This window comes from Temnothorax longispinosus, chromosome 7 (genome assembly GCF_030848805.1).
Source record: "Temnothorax longispinosus isolate EJ_2023e chromosome 7, Tlon_JGU_v1, whole genome shotgun sequence".
NCBI lineage: Eukaryota > Metazoa > Arthropoda > Insecta > Hymenoptera > Formicidae > Temnothorax > Temnothorax longispinosus.
The window spans coordinates 3707202-3725100 of NC_092364.1; the positions used below are offsets into that span (position 1 = coordinate 3707202).

The 17899-nt window shown below is 43.3% G+C and overlaps 1 long non-coding RNA gene across 1 annotated transcript in view; it reads right to left on the reverse strand.

Annotated features, from left to right (window-relative positions):
• Positions 1–875: 875 nt before the first annotated feature.
• LOC139816176 (uncharacterized) overlaps positions 876–17899 on the reverse strand; it is a 38638-nt gene continuing 21614 nt past the window's right edge. The window contains exons 2-3 of the long non-coding RNA XR_011732964.1: positions 14211–14350; positions 876–1564 (exon numbers count right to left, since the gene is read on the reverse strand). This is a non-coding gene — a long non-coding RNA (uncharacterized lncRNA). The remainder of the gene's footprint in view (positions 1565–14210; positions 14351–17899) is intronic.

Sequence of the window (17899 nt, forward strand, 5' to 3'; positions counted from 1 at the left end):
AATATCGAGGCGGTTGTGATACTGAAGTCATCGTCAATCAGATACTCTGTTTCGCCCAAGTCGCGAACTACCGTTATTTAATTAGTCGTTGAGAACGCTCGTCTAAATTCGACGGTGATATTTAGACCGCTCAGCATTCCTCACATAGTCCTATCTTGAACCGAGATTAAGTTTCTGCGCTCGAATAAATCATCCGACGTAACTTTCGAATAAATATTTTTACGAGTGATAAAAAAAATTGCTTTAGTCGAGCATAAATAAAGTAGAATATTTCTACGTTTTTTAATCGCTATAGATTAAAAAAATAATATCTATTTACTAATTTATCCGTTAATTCTAATTCGCTGAATGCAAAATAAAGATGTATTTTTTTTGTCACAATAATTTCTGGATTAAAATTCCCACTGTGATACGTGGAAATATCGGCGACGACACTAACGACATTTCGAAGCATGCAGCATGAAGATTTACGAGCATGCTAATTTTATTCCTGCTGGTGTTGATTCTTTTTCAAAATAAATCACTTTATGCACCTTACATCTCTACTCCGCATTTCATTAAAGTGTGACGAGTCGTACTTGTACCTAGACATTACGTGCACGACAAAATTCCGATGACGTAATTCATGCGATTTGTCGTATAAAACGCGAAGAGAAGCACCAGATAAACCGTTAACCACGGCGAAGGATGTTTTATGCTCCGACCTCACCTCGCGAGGGCAAGCATGGTTTCCAGAGACACAACATCGCGAGCGCAATGCGAGATGATTCCTCAAAAATAAGAGAAACCAGCTTGCTTTGCCTGAAGTTTCGAGAAGAGGAAGATTAACAAAAATATAAAAATATAGAGTAGTTTTACATATTAAGATTGTTATTATTAGATTATTTTTATTCGGGAATATTATGTAATCAGTGTAGTGCAATTTGAAAATGTAGGTAATGTATATGTCACGGTAAAAGCGTGAAATCAATAAATGTATACACTTTATGTTTCAAATTTATATCTTTTAATAAGCAATATCATTATTACACTGATACAGATTAGGTTGGGTTAGATTAATTTTTTTTTGAGGGTATTAGGGGCGCAGCTCCTTATCCCTTTATCTCACTACACTCATACTTATAAATTAGAGTTCTTGTAAGTGTAAATACATTTACAGAATTTCACACGCTTTTACTGTAACATATACATTAGAATAAGAAGGCTGTGGGCGTCGATGAGGCGGCTGTCGAATAACGTTGTAAATATACTTGGGATGATTACGTGATTATTCTTGGTCACTTTAGACCGTGACAGTCCCGTGCTTCGTAAATTTCGTCGGCGTGCTTCTACCTCTTTGCTTTTTTCAATTTCTCTTCTCGGGTCGAAGTACGAAGCGAGAGTCCGGTACGCCAGGACGGATGGTTACAACCGATGCGCACGATGATTCATCCGCTTTGAGTCAGCTGTCGTACGTTGACCCATTTGTCTCGATGAGATGCACTCACGAGGAAGAAGCGCCGATCGGGGTTGACAACGTCTCGCCGGTGTCCTCGATAGTTATATACCTTCGCCATTGGTTTGCCTGTAATTTTACCAATGAGAAACTCGCCCCGAGGTGATCGCTAATCTACGATTCTTTTATTCTACCCAACATAGATAAATCAATGTAGCGAAGAAATGTACGTCACGGAATATATATTAATTTTTTCATCAGTGATTAATAGAAAATATTGGTTTGATAGAATTAAAAGTATTTCTTCGAGTTCCAAATATTTCGTATTTGAGAATAACTTTGACGTCATTCGGGACGAGAGACTCATCGTCAACTAGAAAATGCATCCGAAGGCCTCCATTACATTTTTTCAACCTGCATTTCTAACGTTTTATATTTCAAAGGGGAGATCCGAATGGGGCAGGATTCGGACGAAACGTTATGGAGTTGTATCCTGTTACACGCGAGATGCTGGGAGATTTCGACTAATTTACGTTCGTCCAGGTGTAGTCATAGTGATTATCGTTATCCGACACTATCTGTCGTGAAACACTAACTTTTTGGAAATTGTTGGCTGGTTTTTAGGCAAAACGGGTAAATCAGGCCGATAAAATGCGCAAGACAAAGTTTCGAAATACATTTCCGAACACGAGTTTTTCAACTTCTGCTTTTTGTTTGCGACAAAGAAATATTTATGAGAAATATAATTGATAATCTTTTCTAATTTTACGAGAGATAAATTTACGAGGTAAATACGTACCTCGCAAATTTACAAGAGTTTGGAAGTGCCGTGCGCACTTCGTTAAGATTTTACGACTACCTCGAGAGCTGTATCTTTTTCTTCTTCCCCCATTATTTTTCTCCGGTCCCGTTCCACGGATGAGGCTGCTGCAATCGCGGACACGCTTCGGAACGAGAGATATGCGTGACGAGTGGAAGCGCTGAGGCGTCATAGGCACCACGAAGAGGAGCCACGTCGCGATAAGAATCTCTCGTTCTCGCAGTGTGACCAGAATTACATTATTTTTGCTGTGAAATAATGCGCGCGAGGTGAGGTCCTGGGATATTGTCACCTACGGTCGGCTATACATTCCAATAAGACTTGGGCAATTACGAGCGCGGATTTTCGTAACGAGGACTCGGCCCGGTGACCGACGATGACTGTCCTTGGGGACATTGAGACTGACGATTGTTTCGCACGTCATAAAACGATCGGACGACGAAGAATGGACTTATATTTCGACGTCGAAATAATAACTCGAGTTATTATACATTCTCTTTCGTGTGAACGTCGAGCTATGCGTTTATCGCGCAAACTTTTGGTGTATTAAAATTCTCCTATTATTCTTGATAAAATAATATACAGATAATAATCCTCTAATAACCCAATTAATTGGTTTCGTGCTATTGAAAATTACAATTGAAGACCCCAGATTCATATAAAATTGATCATTTTTGGTTTCAAGAGATTATTTAAAAAAACTTTTTTAAAAAGTATGATTGTCACAATTTTTACCGTGCTATTCAAGTACCGTGTTATTCGAGAGTCACCTGTATTAAAATTGACAGTCTCTTCTATCAAATAATAATTAATCGAACAGGTACTTTTTAGATATAGGTACAAATACTTTTCTCCATACTCAATTAATGTTTGTCATAAATTTACAATTAGCGCAGTTATTTATGTTATTAGCAATTACTTTTCGTCAAAATTCCGCGGCCCTGTCGGAAGATTGATTAAAATTTCACGAATTTCCTCGTTATGTACTCCTCTAACAAAGATAAATGATACATTTAATTTCGACGTTTATATCTTTAAATAAACGAGCTTGTCGACCGTTATCGCGACCTGTACAGATCGTAGTTAATAATCGAGGGTACATACGAACGCGCGCATTGCATATGGGCTTCGCAAAGCCCTAATTACTAGACAGTTAGCGTGATGCTTCCGCGTTCGGATAGAGACGATAAAAAAAAGTCGCGCGCGTATGAATTTCAATTCGTGATAGATCGCGATCGATGCCGATGGCGCACGAAGCCTCTGTCTAGCTACAACGCGAGCTTTTTCTTTATTTTTATTAGAGAGAAAAAACGGCGCGCCTTCGTGGCGGCCATTTGTTCCAACTCGTCGGATCGAAATCAGTGACTTGTCCCGCATCCATGATAATGCGACTGTCCGTATATAATAATAGAGTCGGGCGCACGCACGCACGATGGAAAATGACAACGCGACTGAAAAGCTCTAGCCACCGAAAATCCGAAGAGAAATCGTATCTCTTCGCGAATGAGCGGCGTTCAATCTTATTCCAAATGGGTTTCGTCGAGAGAGCGAAGCGAAAAGGGCATATGTGACAAATATATGTGAGGGCTTAATAATACATTCGATAGAGACGATAATAAATTCTTAATGTACGAAATGCGAACTACGCGTATACGTCCTCGGAAACACTGCGAGATCGATCGGCGTTGACGAACTCGTTCGTATCGAGGCGTCAGATCGTTTTATATAGCAAGATAGCGGGTGAGTTTCACGCGCTGCGTGGCTAACGCGACTCTATGACGTGGATCCTATAAAGTAAAATAAAGTATATAAGGGTATATAGGAGAGAGGCGACGGACAGGCGGTGGACGAGGGAGTAGTGGTGGTCAGTACCGTGCCGTTGAATAAAAAAATAACCCCATTAATTCGTCGGCTTATGTCTCGCAGTCACACGTTCTCACAGCGAGAGCGTCACGCGACGCGTGTCACCTTCGCGTACGTGTCACTCCTTCTACGTTCCTGACAAAAATTCGAGAATCATGCTACGTGGACGACGACGTCGCGATCGAACGAGCATTCACGGAAGGTGGTCGCGTTCGATAAGCCTTTAGGAATATTTACAGCGAGTTTGCTCGAAAGTTGAGCCTTTGTGATATGGTTAAAAAAAACTTGCTAAAACAATTCAAAACAAGTGCAAGAAAATGCATTTTATCAAATGCTCCGCTGCTCATTTCGCAACGCGTTGTATTTACTTTATTATGTCCAAAGACGTTATAAACACTTAGCTTTTTTATATCTCGAACTGTTTGTTGTAAGCTTTGTTAATTATTTTTATATGGATTTCTTTTTTCTTTCTAAATTTAACAAGTACATTCTTACATCCAAATCTTCAATAACTTTTTATTTAAAAAGATTTGTTTGTCAACTTTGATTTAAGCGTTAATTATTGTACAATCTAAAATTACATTTTATTCGAAAATATAAGAATTCTTTAAAGAAGTAGAATTTCTGCATGATAATTTATTTTTCATCTCGATGAGTGTAAAGAATAAATATCTTAGCCGTGCAGAAAAGTGGTCTCTTGCGTTTTATCAAAGGTAAGAATACCTATCGTAATTGTTTCATCGAAGAAGGGAGACAAAGTAAGAGATACCACCCACGATTTAGTCGGGGGGCCGACAGCCGATTCTATCGTAGATTCGAGGGATTATCAGGCGATGCTGTGAGGAATCGTCGGCGGCCGCTGACATAATGCATATGCAGCGCGGTGCATACTGATGGCACGCACTCGATGCATCGCGGCGCGTTTCCGAAAAATGCGAGTCCTTGTAACCGTATTCCTTCGTCCACCTACCTCCGTCATCTCATATGACAATGTCTACGTGACTTGCCTCGGCTATAGATCGCGCCGTGCGGCTGTTTGATCTCCCGGGTATGGCGGCCGTCTCGTAAGTTTTCACACAAATCGTCGAATTTCGTCGAGCGCCGCCGGCCGCGCGTATACGGATGCGACGCGACGCGAGACGCGAGACGCGCCGCGTGGGAGATGATTTCCTTGGAATTATGCTAATTGCGTCCTCCCCCGAAACACGTGCTTCGCGACCGGGCTCGCACGGCACGCCCCGTGTCGATGCGACACCTGAGCATGCAGAATTTTCGTCGCCGATGTTATCGCGCGTTTACGCGCGCGCGATTCCGCAAAAAGAATCGATCGACCGATAGAGTCATATCGGAAGTCGATTAGCGGAACAAGATAGTTCAGTTTAGAATCGTGCCTGGAAAATCAGGATCATGCCTTGCATTCTCGATTAATTTTGATTTTGATTATTGATTGCGGCTTATCCGCTTACGTGGATTCGCGATAATATCCGCCTCTATATATTCGACAAATTATGTCGCGCCCGTTGCAGTAGACATATGTTTTCCTGTATGCAAACGTACAGTTCCAGCGTTACTCAGCTGTCTCAGTTCATAAATGTGTATTAAGATATGATCTAACTCGTTTGACACACTCTTGATACGCACTAAATATTCTTAAAAGATATTGAAATAATACGTAAGATATTAGAGTGATACGCCGATACGCCTTTTTTTACCTTTTGTGAAAAAGGTAATTTTGTACTGCTGAAATAATACGTAAGATATTAGAGTGATCTAGAGATCTCGAAACTGGTTTATTTAAAAATTCTCAAACAATTTCCTGTTACACCTGTATATATAGTTAAGTATAAAGTTTATGACAAAATTTAAGTTTTTTTCTTAACAAAGACTTATAAATGTTACATAAAATATCACAACGGCATTGTTTTTTTATGCGTTGATGCGAGAGACACGCTTCAATCGATCGAAATTACATTTCGATCGATGATATTTTCGTGCAGCTTACGAGTTCATCAGCTTAACAACTATACGTGACACGGTTCTTCGTTGTCCATCGAGTACAAAGTAGCATGATAATACGGAATAAAACGCAGCGGGCGGTGACATTTTCATGCGCGCGTCCATCCCGGCGAGGCGCGAAGACGTTACTCAAAATGTACAGCCATTAACCGTTGGCATCCTACGGAAACTGCCGTCTCTGAATTAACAAGTACTCCAATGTGCGCTCGTACATCACGCGAGGTGTCACATCGTTTCAAAGAATCGTTTCCCCCGATCTCGGAAGCTATTCACGAAGCGACCGTATATTCGGGGAGGCATGTCGTCGCCCGGCCGCGATTAACATTTTAAATATGCAACGAAAGTGTTCGGTTACCCGCCGAAAACATTCCCGCACATTAGCACAAACGAAACGATCGCAGGCTTCGTCGTTATGCTTATTAACTCTGGAAGCGACAAGATATTTCTCATAATTGCGAACACAGTGAACATACGAACATTTAAGATACAATGTCTACTTATTACACACCAGTGTTAAATTTTGATTTCTTTTTATTGAAAGCGTGTAAAAAAGATATACTATATATACATATAGCTATATATTTATATAAGATAGAATTATTAAATTATTATATATCTATATATATATTTTTTAACAGATAAGTTTAGAGATTTTTAGATTTCTTCAAATCAAGAATTTTTGGTTTCTTTAAACCAAGTTTAAAAATTTTTTGTTGGGTACTTATTTTAATTTATTTTTACTACTGTTTTATTAATTAAGGATATAATAAATATGTAGTTGAACGTACGCATAAAATCCATAAATTTCTAGTAAATCTTACATCGTTTTCTTGACGTATAAGCTGAGTACAATATTTGCACCGCCGTTTACCGTTGCGATATGGGTTATCAATTTTTTACAGATTTGCGAATTTAACTGCTGGCGGGTTGACACTCAAGCGACTATCATAAACCTCCGGTTACGCAGCGATTCAGCTGCCTCAATTTGGAGTGTCATTAGCGGTCTCTCTCGGCGTTTTACACGTATAAAAATTATCCGGGCGCTATTAACGCGTGACAAGAGCGTGGCGTACGCGTGATTGTCGCGGATACCAAAGCTCGCAAGCGCGAACCGTGAAAAATTCAGAGCGCCGGCCGCGTCGATTTGCGAACAAGGTGGCGATCGGTCGCCACGCGGTGGTAAGTATAAAGTAAAATAATTAAGATCTCCGCGATAGGTGTCGGTATTTATCCGATTCGACGAAAACGCCCGTGGTCACATGCACCACGCGAACCGGTCGCGTTGCGCAAGTCGTTGGCGGATAGCAAGTTGTGTTTTGCGAGCGTATACGACCCGTCATATCGGACAACGTGGTGCGATAATCGAGGCGGCCCGAGCTCGTTAACGAGTCATTAACTCGACAACAAACTCCGCCGGCGGAGTTGACTGAAGTATATGCGATGATAAAAAAAAGAAGCGAATTTGTCGACGTAAATTAGTATCCGCGAGTAAATCTCGGGGATAAAGGTGTCCGAGAACAAGAACCTTATCTAGCAGTCTCGGCCTATTCGCCCGCAGAAAATCGGTGCGTATCGATTTGCGTTGGAGATTAGTCCCGCGTTGGAGAATATTAATAATATCGTCGCGGGTGCATAGATACGTGATAAACTTGATCTATCCTCTCAGAATTCATTTTTTTATTAATGTAATTATTGTACATACGCTTGACATATCTCTTCTTTGGAAGATATATGCATCTCTGTTTTACTTTAACATATCTGTACATAAATTCAGCTTTGGTTCAACGAAATATGAAATTAAATAATTCACAATGCTTGTTTATCGTTGTAACAGCGCGTTGCGAGCCGCGAGTAAAATGTGAAATAGAATTGCTGGGGACCTCGATTACGACCAAGAGAATTTATGAATTCGAGGAACTCGGGGAGACACGTGTGGAGTCGCGAAATGAGTTCCGCCGAGTGTGGTATAGCGGTTCTTCGATTCTACATTCCCGCGTTAGACAGAAAAAGAACGATGGGGGGAAAAAAGGGGTGACGCGGGGTGCAGAATCGATAATGGACTGTCACGGGTGCGTGCTCGTTAGGCTCTCCTTCGCGTTTCTTTGCAATCCGGCGCGATAAGCGCAAAGAGGTGTGCGAACGTCCGAGGTGCGTTCCGCGCGTCGGGTGTGTGCCCGCGCCGGACGAGGACGGGCAGGAGCCGAGGGGGTTGAGACGGCAGGGCGGGATGAGCCTTGCCGCGCGGAGGGCACGTTCGAGTTGTCCTCTCTCACCCTCACTTACTTTCTTTCTCTCTCTTTCTTTCTTTCTTTCTTTCTTTCTTTCTCTGTTTTTTCGAAAGAGAGAGAGAGCGCGCGCGACGGATAGACGGCAGGAGCGAGACGGAGGCGAAGCGCGCGTCCGCACGAACGAAGAAGAGGATTCGCGAATAAAACAAAAGCGCCGAGCGACGTCGAGGTTCGCGCGCACATCGCCGTCGCTCGGATGAACGAACGGACGAGCGAGCGAGCGAACGAAGGAAGGCGCGCGTACTACACGTACGCGTGCACACGTACGCGCGCGCCGTAACCCACACACCGCCGGCGTGACACCGCGAAACGAAGGAGAAGGTTGCGTAAAAGGGTTCTCGCGCGCGCGGAGGGAAACACACACGCGACTCCGGGTGGCGATGCGAGAGGAGGTGCTGGGCCGACACGCGATGTAGCGTGTACGTGGCACAACGTGCACCCATTGGTCGGCCGATGGTCGGGGCGTCCATGGTAGAGAGTCTCCGATTGGTCCCCGGGACGGTTAACAAGGCTCCGCTTCGCCACAGACGAAATAATAAACCGCCGCCGTGCTCGCGCGAACCGTCAGGTATGTTTATTTCTCTCTAATCCTCTTCTTTTCCCTCACTCTTTCTCGCCGCTTCTTTCTCTTTCTCTCTCTTTCCGTCCGTCTCGTTTCGTCTTTTTCTCCTAGCCTCGCGGTGCTGTCCTTTTTTCGCGCTATTTTTTTGCTATTCTCTCTCTCTCTCTCTCTCTCTCTCTCTCTCTCTCTCCCCCTTTCCTCTCTCCAGCTACTGATGATAAAATACATCATTGAGTTATCCTCGTGCCAGATTTGCGCGAATTTAAAGAGTATTGTCAGTGAGGACGTGGTAGGGCATATTTACGATAAGCGGACTAATACAGCGATACACTTACGTGACATTAATTATTTAGCCAAAATATAAACAGTGTCAGAAATATTGTATAATGAGCAGGAGAGATAAAGAAAGATTGTGAGATATTTGTCATGGACACTGTTTCAAAATGCACGAATTGAAGAGAAACAGTTTATTCCTCTCTTTTTTCTTTATGACTCTCTTTTTTCTTTATGAATTTTGTAAAAAAATTCTGAATATGTGGATCTGTCGGATTGGTTCAATATAGAGCGTCTTCCCGTGCAGGATTTAATAACTTTTACAACACGAAATCGAACTTTTGATTTAACGGGAATTTCATTTCGGGAAGGATCAACTGGGGGGGGGGGGGAAACGATGTCCGCATGTAAGAATGCCGCTCATACGAGCGCTCGGGCGCTATTTTCGGGCAAGATTCCAAATGAGTTTTCCCGACACCCACTTATACGCGGAACTGGTTCTTGTCTACTCAGTAAATCGCGTGCCTGCACTTTAATAGGCTCTCTCGGCGGCGCGTCCGAAGTTGCATGGAAAGTTGTTTGAAAAAAGAAGCACGGTCCGCTATGCACATCGGGAGTAAAACGTACTGTATAATTGAACGAGCCCTCCTCCTCCTGCCCGCCGGCATTTACATAGTTTCGCATTAATCAGATTTCAGATCGTATCGTCTCGGCCAAGGCACAAATTAGATTCCTTCCCCGGCGACATGACAACTATTTGCGTAATCCTTCGAGAGGCGACTCTTTAAATTCGTTCCATTACACAAGAGGGAGATATTTAATCTTTCTCGTAAATTCAAACTATTTAGATCTCAAACTTTATTTTTTACGTGAAAATGAGTCCACATTACTTCTTTTGTCTTGGACTTAATAATTTGGTATAATCTGCACAATTATCATTATCACATCGAATTTAACGATGCATCATCTTACAAATTCGTGGGAGTTTTTTTTTACAAAAAAATTATATTATATTTATTTTGGTTTAATAAGTGGGTAGAATATAGTTATACTTTTTTTTTTACGAGTTTTGCCTCTTCGTTGTACATACGTTCTTTCTATCAAGGATTTTCAGGCGGTAACTTTACCATAGTTTATCATCCTTATCGTTCGGTTATATGAAACTGATGTATGAAGGTGATATGGGCGATAGATCCGCGAATCGAGGGAATACGTCCCCTAGGTTCATATCTTACCCGCATCGTTGCTCAAATGCGATGCGACAACTCACGCATCCCGCCAAGAATGTGCAAAGCGTATATCCGTATGGTAAAATATACCAGATTATTTCGATATTAAGTGGACGGTACACGCGAGCCGCGTAAAATCTAGATGTAACGAGGCTATACGTTTATATACCGTAACCGCAAAAACTTTTCGAGCTCTTTATAACTTTGCACAAATACGCTTATCTTCGCTACGTCGCGCCGCGTTTATGATGAATGAAAATCGATTATTTCGCTATTTGTATTCGTTTCCATACCTATATGTTTATTTCCTTCTCTCTCTCTCTCTCTCTCTCTCTCTCTCTAGGCTCTCTCTCTCTCACTTTTTCATTTAATTCTTGACCAAACTCCTGACTAATTCTTGATTCTTGACATTAAATTTATAATCTTGCAAGCTAAAACCACAAAAACGAGACGTCTATGCCGCGCGCGACGGATACGAGGCGCTTTTCGTATAGTTTTTTTCGCCCGTAAATAGCCGCGCGATAACTCACGAGATGCCGACCATAATTTTGCGCGCTCAACATCAAGGCCTAGACCCAAACGACACCACTTCCGAATGTCTCGGGCCGATACCGCCCGAAGGACATTATTTTCGCCGGGACACGAAATTTCGTGGCCGCGGCCCTTGGAAAGCTGGCCGATTGTAAACAAGGGCTAATCAGCTCGACACGAGACGTTAAGATTAGGGAGGGACAAGTCAACGGGACTCAGTATGCAGCGTGGATCACGTTTTTTAAGGAGGTATCTTCCGAGAAATAAAGGAAGATACCCGAGAGCGGCGGAGAGAGAGAGAGAGAGAGTGAGAGAGAGAGAGAGAGAGAGAAAGAGAAATACGTCCAGGCATGTGTAGTTTAACGCGGCTCGTGTGTCCACACGAGAAGCCGCTTGTTCACGTCGAAATAAAAGTGAGCGCCCGTGGAATTTTCGTGAACTAGCCCCTCCGCTTTTTTAAACGTCGCCGTCCGTCCCGAACCGGTCGGGAAATTATAATTCGTCTGACCAGATTGGCGTTGTCGCGGTGTAGATTCTCTGGATGAGACATGATACTCCTCGCGGCTCGTCTTACACCATCTTTCAAAATTCTTCACCGCAAAATTCCTTCGTCCTCTTGTCGTCGGAAATTCTTACATCCATAGCTAGACGTATGTATGTAACAAAAATATAAAGTTTAATATTTCATGTTGTTTAAAGTTAAACGATTGATAATCAAACGCTTAAATCTATTGAGTATCTCGATGACATCATGCACTTGTGTGTTGCAAAAGAAGTGATCTTTTTACCAGACAATCTTTTCCCGTAAATATTTTTAAATATAAAAGATTAGCACAAGTTTAGCGTTAAACAGAGACACAAGTTCAGATTCAAGATGAGATTATATTAATTTACATTAGTTTGATTTATATCATTGTACGATACTTAGAATTAAAAATTTTTTAGTAACGTATTATATAGTTATATTTAACGTTTAGACGCTTTCTAGTCTTAGGTCATAAAATTTGTATTTATGTTACACGCGCAAGCCGTCATATTTCTTCGGGCAGCGTTAATCGATGTCGACAGGGTTTTCAAAAGTTCGCTCACCTCGGGCGATGATTTTCGTAGTTTAGTTTTGAAAGCGGATACAAGACATTTCGGCGTGCAGCACCGTCGAAAATGAAAAATTGTTCGCTTAATAGGCAATATAATAATTAACCGTTTGACCCACGCCCTACTCGGGAGTAAGAGGAGGAAGGATAAGGAGGCAGGCCATCTCTCACCTGGTCCCACATTGGACCTCACTTAGCAGCGATTTGATGCATTTAAAGCGGACCCACCTGGTGAGCGCCGCTTCATTTTTCCCGAACTCCATTAGCCGTCCGTACAATTATCTTTCGCCTCTCTCATTCTCCGGTCTCGCCCACTGTTCTCTTTCTCTTTCGCCCGGGCCATTGTATTGGATCCCCCGGACCAGGGATTTACACGGTGATGAGCAGCATGACGAGAGAAATGCAAATATCGGCCGAAATTTCACGCGGCATTCCAGTTCGAAAATGTTTCTTTGTATCGAGATCGATACGACTATGTAGCCGGCCTGATTGGACGGCCGGGGATCGTTAATATTTATATTAAAATATTCGCACACGTGTCACTCCTTTCGCGCAAGAGGGATGTAGCTGTGGTCATGAATGATGATTGACACACGTTGTAATTAAGCGCGCGGCGCTATATAATTTTACGTAATTTTCATAAAACTTGCGAGACTGCAGACTCGACGGTGCAATTAAATCGCGCTCGCATCTGCGAGCACTCGCGTTCGGTCGCGAAAAGAAAGAGAGGGCCCTCGACCTTGGAATCGGGAGTCGTCGGTGCGCGTCGCGGCGACTTCCGCGGCGGCTTTCATCCATTATAGACGGCCCACGCGGCTGCGGCTGCGGCTGCGAGAAACCGCGCCGAGCGCGGGAGAGAAAGAAAAAGAGATTCGATCGACGCATCTTCGGCGCGGCGTATTAGCATAAACCTAATATGCCACGCGAGGGGCACAATGCGTTATTAGAGGAGCCCGAGGAATGGGCCACCGGGCCCGGACGGAGATCTCACGGCACGATACGTCACAGGCCGCGCGTATGCTCTACTTAACATAATATAATTGACCACACGCAATTCAATGGATTTTGCATAGCAAACAAATCGTATTGTTCCGCCACAGGGCATTCGGGGATTATCCTCCTTCGTCTCGCGCAAGGACCCCCGTATACCGTCTCGCGAAATAATGAGTTTTTTTTCTTAATCGCGCAATGACAATGCAGGGAATCATTATTCAGATCAAGCAGCTCGAGATGGACGAGTTCCCCATCTGAGATTGTTGGAAAGTACTTCCGTTTGAGAGAATGTATAAAGTGGTATATTTTAGTGGCGCGTGTAGTTATTATATTTAGATTTTTATTAAAGTGATCTTGATTAAAGATATACTACACACACACACACACACACACACACACACACACACACATATATATATGATATTTCTTTCAATTATATTCATGGATTTTAATGAATATATAAGGAAATGATGACATTGATGAATATGCTATGCTTACCTCGAAAAGATACCATTTCACACCCATGCATTCTCGTTATTGACTATAAATTGATAGTCGTTGAATTCATCTCTGCAATTTATATAAAGAGTTATAAACAAAAAATTATCTCGAGAAAAATGGTTTCGAGACTCACGCGAAAGCTTGCGCGGGTCAGGCATGGAGAGGTTTTCGTGCGCGCGACAGAAAGCGGAGAGGAAGAGAACGACGTCCGTAAAGTAGCATCCGCTGAGCAGTGGGCGAGCACAAAAAGCGGCGATTCCGTAAGAGGGAGCAGAAAGAAGAGTGTCGGGAATGATAATGAGAGATTGCCCTGGCGCGATAATCGCCAGGTCTCTTACCTCGACCGCAAGTCGGGAGAGAGAGCCTATGCATATACATACGTTTCTCGTCGTGTCTCGTATACGCATGCGACCGTACGCATCGAGAGTGAGTTTTGTGCTCGGCGCGCTTTTTTTTAACGCTTCTTCTCACCGACCGGAGTTGCTGCCGGACCCCCCGGTGCGTTAACGGAACCCGATTGTGCGTGAGCGAGAGAAGAACGTGGCGTGGAAGGTGAAGAAGAGTCGAGGTATCGTCTTTCGTGTGTATATGTGCATACATCGTACCTCTGGACGTTCCATTATGCGTATCGAGGTCTCGCCGATCCCGAGCAATCTTCTTCATCGATCCTTTCGTCCCGTCTCCTCTGGCATGCGCATTCGAGAATCTATAGACATCAACGCTCTCGACACATGAACTTCTTCATCTGAAATTAAAAAATAATCTTTAGTACTTTTTATTATTAAAGGAATTGTTTTAATGAGCAAATTTATTTCGTAGCAGCGGAAGATAAGAATTCTAATCGCGAAATTAATATTTTTTTGGGAATTCTTCTCGCAGAAGAATTTTGTTAATTTCTGATCGTCAATTTTCTTTATCGTCCGAAAATAATTAATAGTTGACGCGACGCAAATCGAAGGAAAGAGCCATCTTACTTCCGAATAAGACGAGTACAAAGCGAGAAATTGGGGTAGAGACAGGATGAGGAGAAAAGAGATGGAGGATGAGATGGTGATCCTCGCGGGGAGGCAGCGGGATACGCGGAAAGGGGAAATGCGGGAGGTAGAAATGTGGCCCGGTATGGTCGTGTCCTTAATTGACAGGCCGTAGTCCCGTGTCCTTCGGGCAGGACGTGGCAGGACCTCGTTAGCGTGAGGCTCCGCGAAAGAGCGGGAAGGAGCGGGACAGCCAGCGCGACTTTTTTTTTTAGATGGCAGTTAGAATGCCATCTGCATAGGCATACAGGATCCACCGGACCGGAGAAGGGAGCATCGCGTCTCTAAATTAGTCGGGACACATTATCTCCTCCTCGATAACGCGCCGCTACCACCGGCCGCGGCTATACGAATCGACAGATCGATCGTATACGCGGAATCGAATCCGCGTGTGTGGCTAATCGCCATAAATTCAATTACAACTCCTCGATAGAGGCGCTTCCTGGACTTTTTGTAGTGACGAATGTTGTAGCTGAATTTTGTATATGTCACGGTAAAAGTGTGACATCAGTAAATGTATACACCGAGGGGCAAACCGCTGCAATGCCAATGCCTAATACTAATGCACAATTTCTGGGCATTACTGCCGATTTTTTTTATCTAATGCCCACTAATGCCCTAGTAATGTCCGAGGTATACACTTACTAGTCAATGTATAAATTTACTAAATTTTATTTTTTAAATTTACATCTTTTTAATAAGCAATATCAGTATATATCACGCTGATAAAGATTGGGTTGGATTAGATTAGTTTTTTTTTGCGCAATTCCTCACCTCTCTGTCTCACTACACTCATACTTATATAAATTAGAGCTCTTGTAAGTTACATTTACTGAATTTCACGCTTTTACTATATGACTACATTAGAAAAGATTTAAAAACAAAGAATTAATTTACACAAATATGATTTGAAGTGAGTGTTATTTTATAATGTTGATGAATACAGGTATACAGACTTCCCACGATCGAAATACATACATACATTTAATGTATTGCTTGGGAAACCAAAATATGTAACTTATGCCTTTGTTCTTACTCTTAATGATTAAATCATGATAATTTATAATGCTAGACGTGAACCGTAAAACCGTAAATGTCGTCGATATCTAATTAATTTCATCGCACCTCCGCTATTGCGCTCGTTACATTTTCGCACGTCGTTATTTCGTCGCTTTATTTTACCGCCGGTCTTTGATACGTATGCGCTCGCCGTAGCTACCGATGATGCGCCCTTAAAAGCAGATAAGCCAAGGCGAGCGAGTTTCCGCGATCTCCAGGCAGTCAGTATATTTTCTCAGGTCGGACACGTCGCGACAACGGGAAGGAAGGGTTCGGCCGTTATCGTTCGCGTCCATCCGCGACATTGAAAAATCGCGACCTCGGCGCGCGGATGTACGACCGCGGTGCAATGCGAGATAAAACTGCAGGCGAGGGGGGGGGGAGGGAATCACGTGCAGCGGGGCACTGCTCAGCGACTCGAAGACCGGCTGGAACGAAGTAATTACTGGTAGGGCAAATAATTAGTCGCTTAGCGCGTTAAAGAGCGCGAGCGAACGAAGGCAGTCGCGTTTAATACGCGATACGCGAATGCGAGCGTAATCGTCGAGACGTGTGTGCGTGCGCGATCTCGCGCACCTGTGTGTATTGCGTACACGTACGGATATTCGCGACGTGATTATATCGGCGCATCGTGCACTGGAATGCGCCGTGGTATCTACGCACTCGTAGAATGCGCACGAACGTATAATGTTCGCGTTATAGCCAGCTCACACACATTTACGCGACTAGACCGCTCGGCAGCCTAATTACCGGCCCATTACCGAATCAACACCTGCCCGCTCGAAGGTCAATAACACGGACGGGTTTCCCAGACGAATGCGCCTTCGACTTCTGACGAAGTCTTTTAATTACAGACGATTTTAAGACGGTGCCGCGCCGCGTTGGAAATCACCCTTTCGGGCCCATTAGCTGCCTTGCTTTAGTTTCTCTATCTTGGTCCGATCCTATAAACATAAATGTGACTGTTATTAGCCTTTCCGACGGAAGCGTACGAAAACGTACGTGTAAACCGTGAGACGAAATAATATTCGGATTTAAATGATTATCGGGATTAATTCGAGGACTCCCGGAATATTCCCTTTACGTCCTCACTGCGCGTTTCCTCGCGGGTGTCCACATGACGGTAGCACTCGCGTGCTCGGAAGACGATGGCTGTCCAATATATTATAATTTGTCCGGGGCGTCCGGGGGCACGTTAGTGATTCTTAGGACCCCCGCAGTTTTGGGGCGCCGACCGCCACCCCGACACCACGGTATATCGTAAGATTCCCATATATTCCCACGCGAAGCGTGGTCGCATGTGCGTGCATCTATCTCTGCCCGAGTCGACATGAACATGAAGCGTGCTCGTACAATCGCGCAAGTGCTTCGCGTTTCGTCTGTTACTCCTTTCGCTTAAACGCTGCAGCCGCTTCCCGCGCTAACGAGAGAATTATTCCGGCTGTTACGGCGCCGTTCTCCAACTCTTCCGTAGAAATTCAATGGAAAAAAAATCCATTCTAAATGATTCTCAGCGTCTGAATATTCCGTCTGAGCGCGCTCATCAGACGATGAAAGATAAAGTATTCGGTTACGAAGTCTTGAAATAAAAAACAAACAATAAAGACGTAACACGGACGCTTGTTTCTCTAAGGAAATCAATTCAGCGGTTTCTTCATGTTTCTTGATGTTTAATTTTCTACGATTTGGTAATTTTCTACGTTATGATTTTGGTAAGCGAAAGTGTTTATTTTTCTCTTGTTCAAAAATACCATTGGAAAGTAATAAGTACATGTAATGATTTCAAATTCTCACAATTTTAATTTTAATAATCTTCTTGATGAAATTCATTATACTCGCGATGTCGATTATATTATTTTCTTTTCTATAAAATAAAGCGAGCGCCCATGGGTGGGTTCTTATCGTCCAGGAAAGATCAGGATTCTGACCCCGCTAAGCACGTATCCAGTAGCCAGAAACGTTTCGGGGATAAAGATTAATATTTACTCGTAATCTTTGGAATCTTTATCGACCAATTATACGGGGTGTGTCTCTAGGAGGCCGTGAAACTACCTGCCCCGTCGATACTCACCGTGGATATAAAGTGGAAACTTTATTTTCTCGGCATCGACGCCGAGGCGAAAAGGGTCAGTAGGGTCCCCTTACCTGGGGCCGCGCCAACGATTCGCGTCGTGTTTTTAGGGAAAAAACGTCAAGAAGAT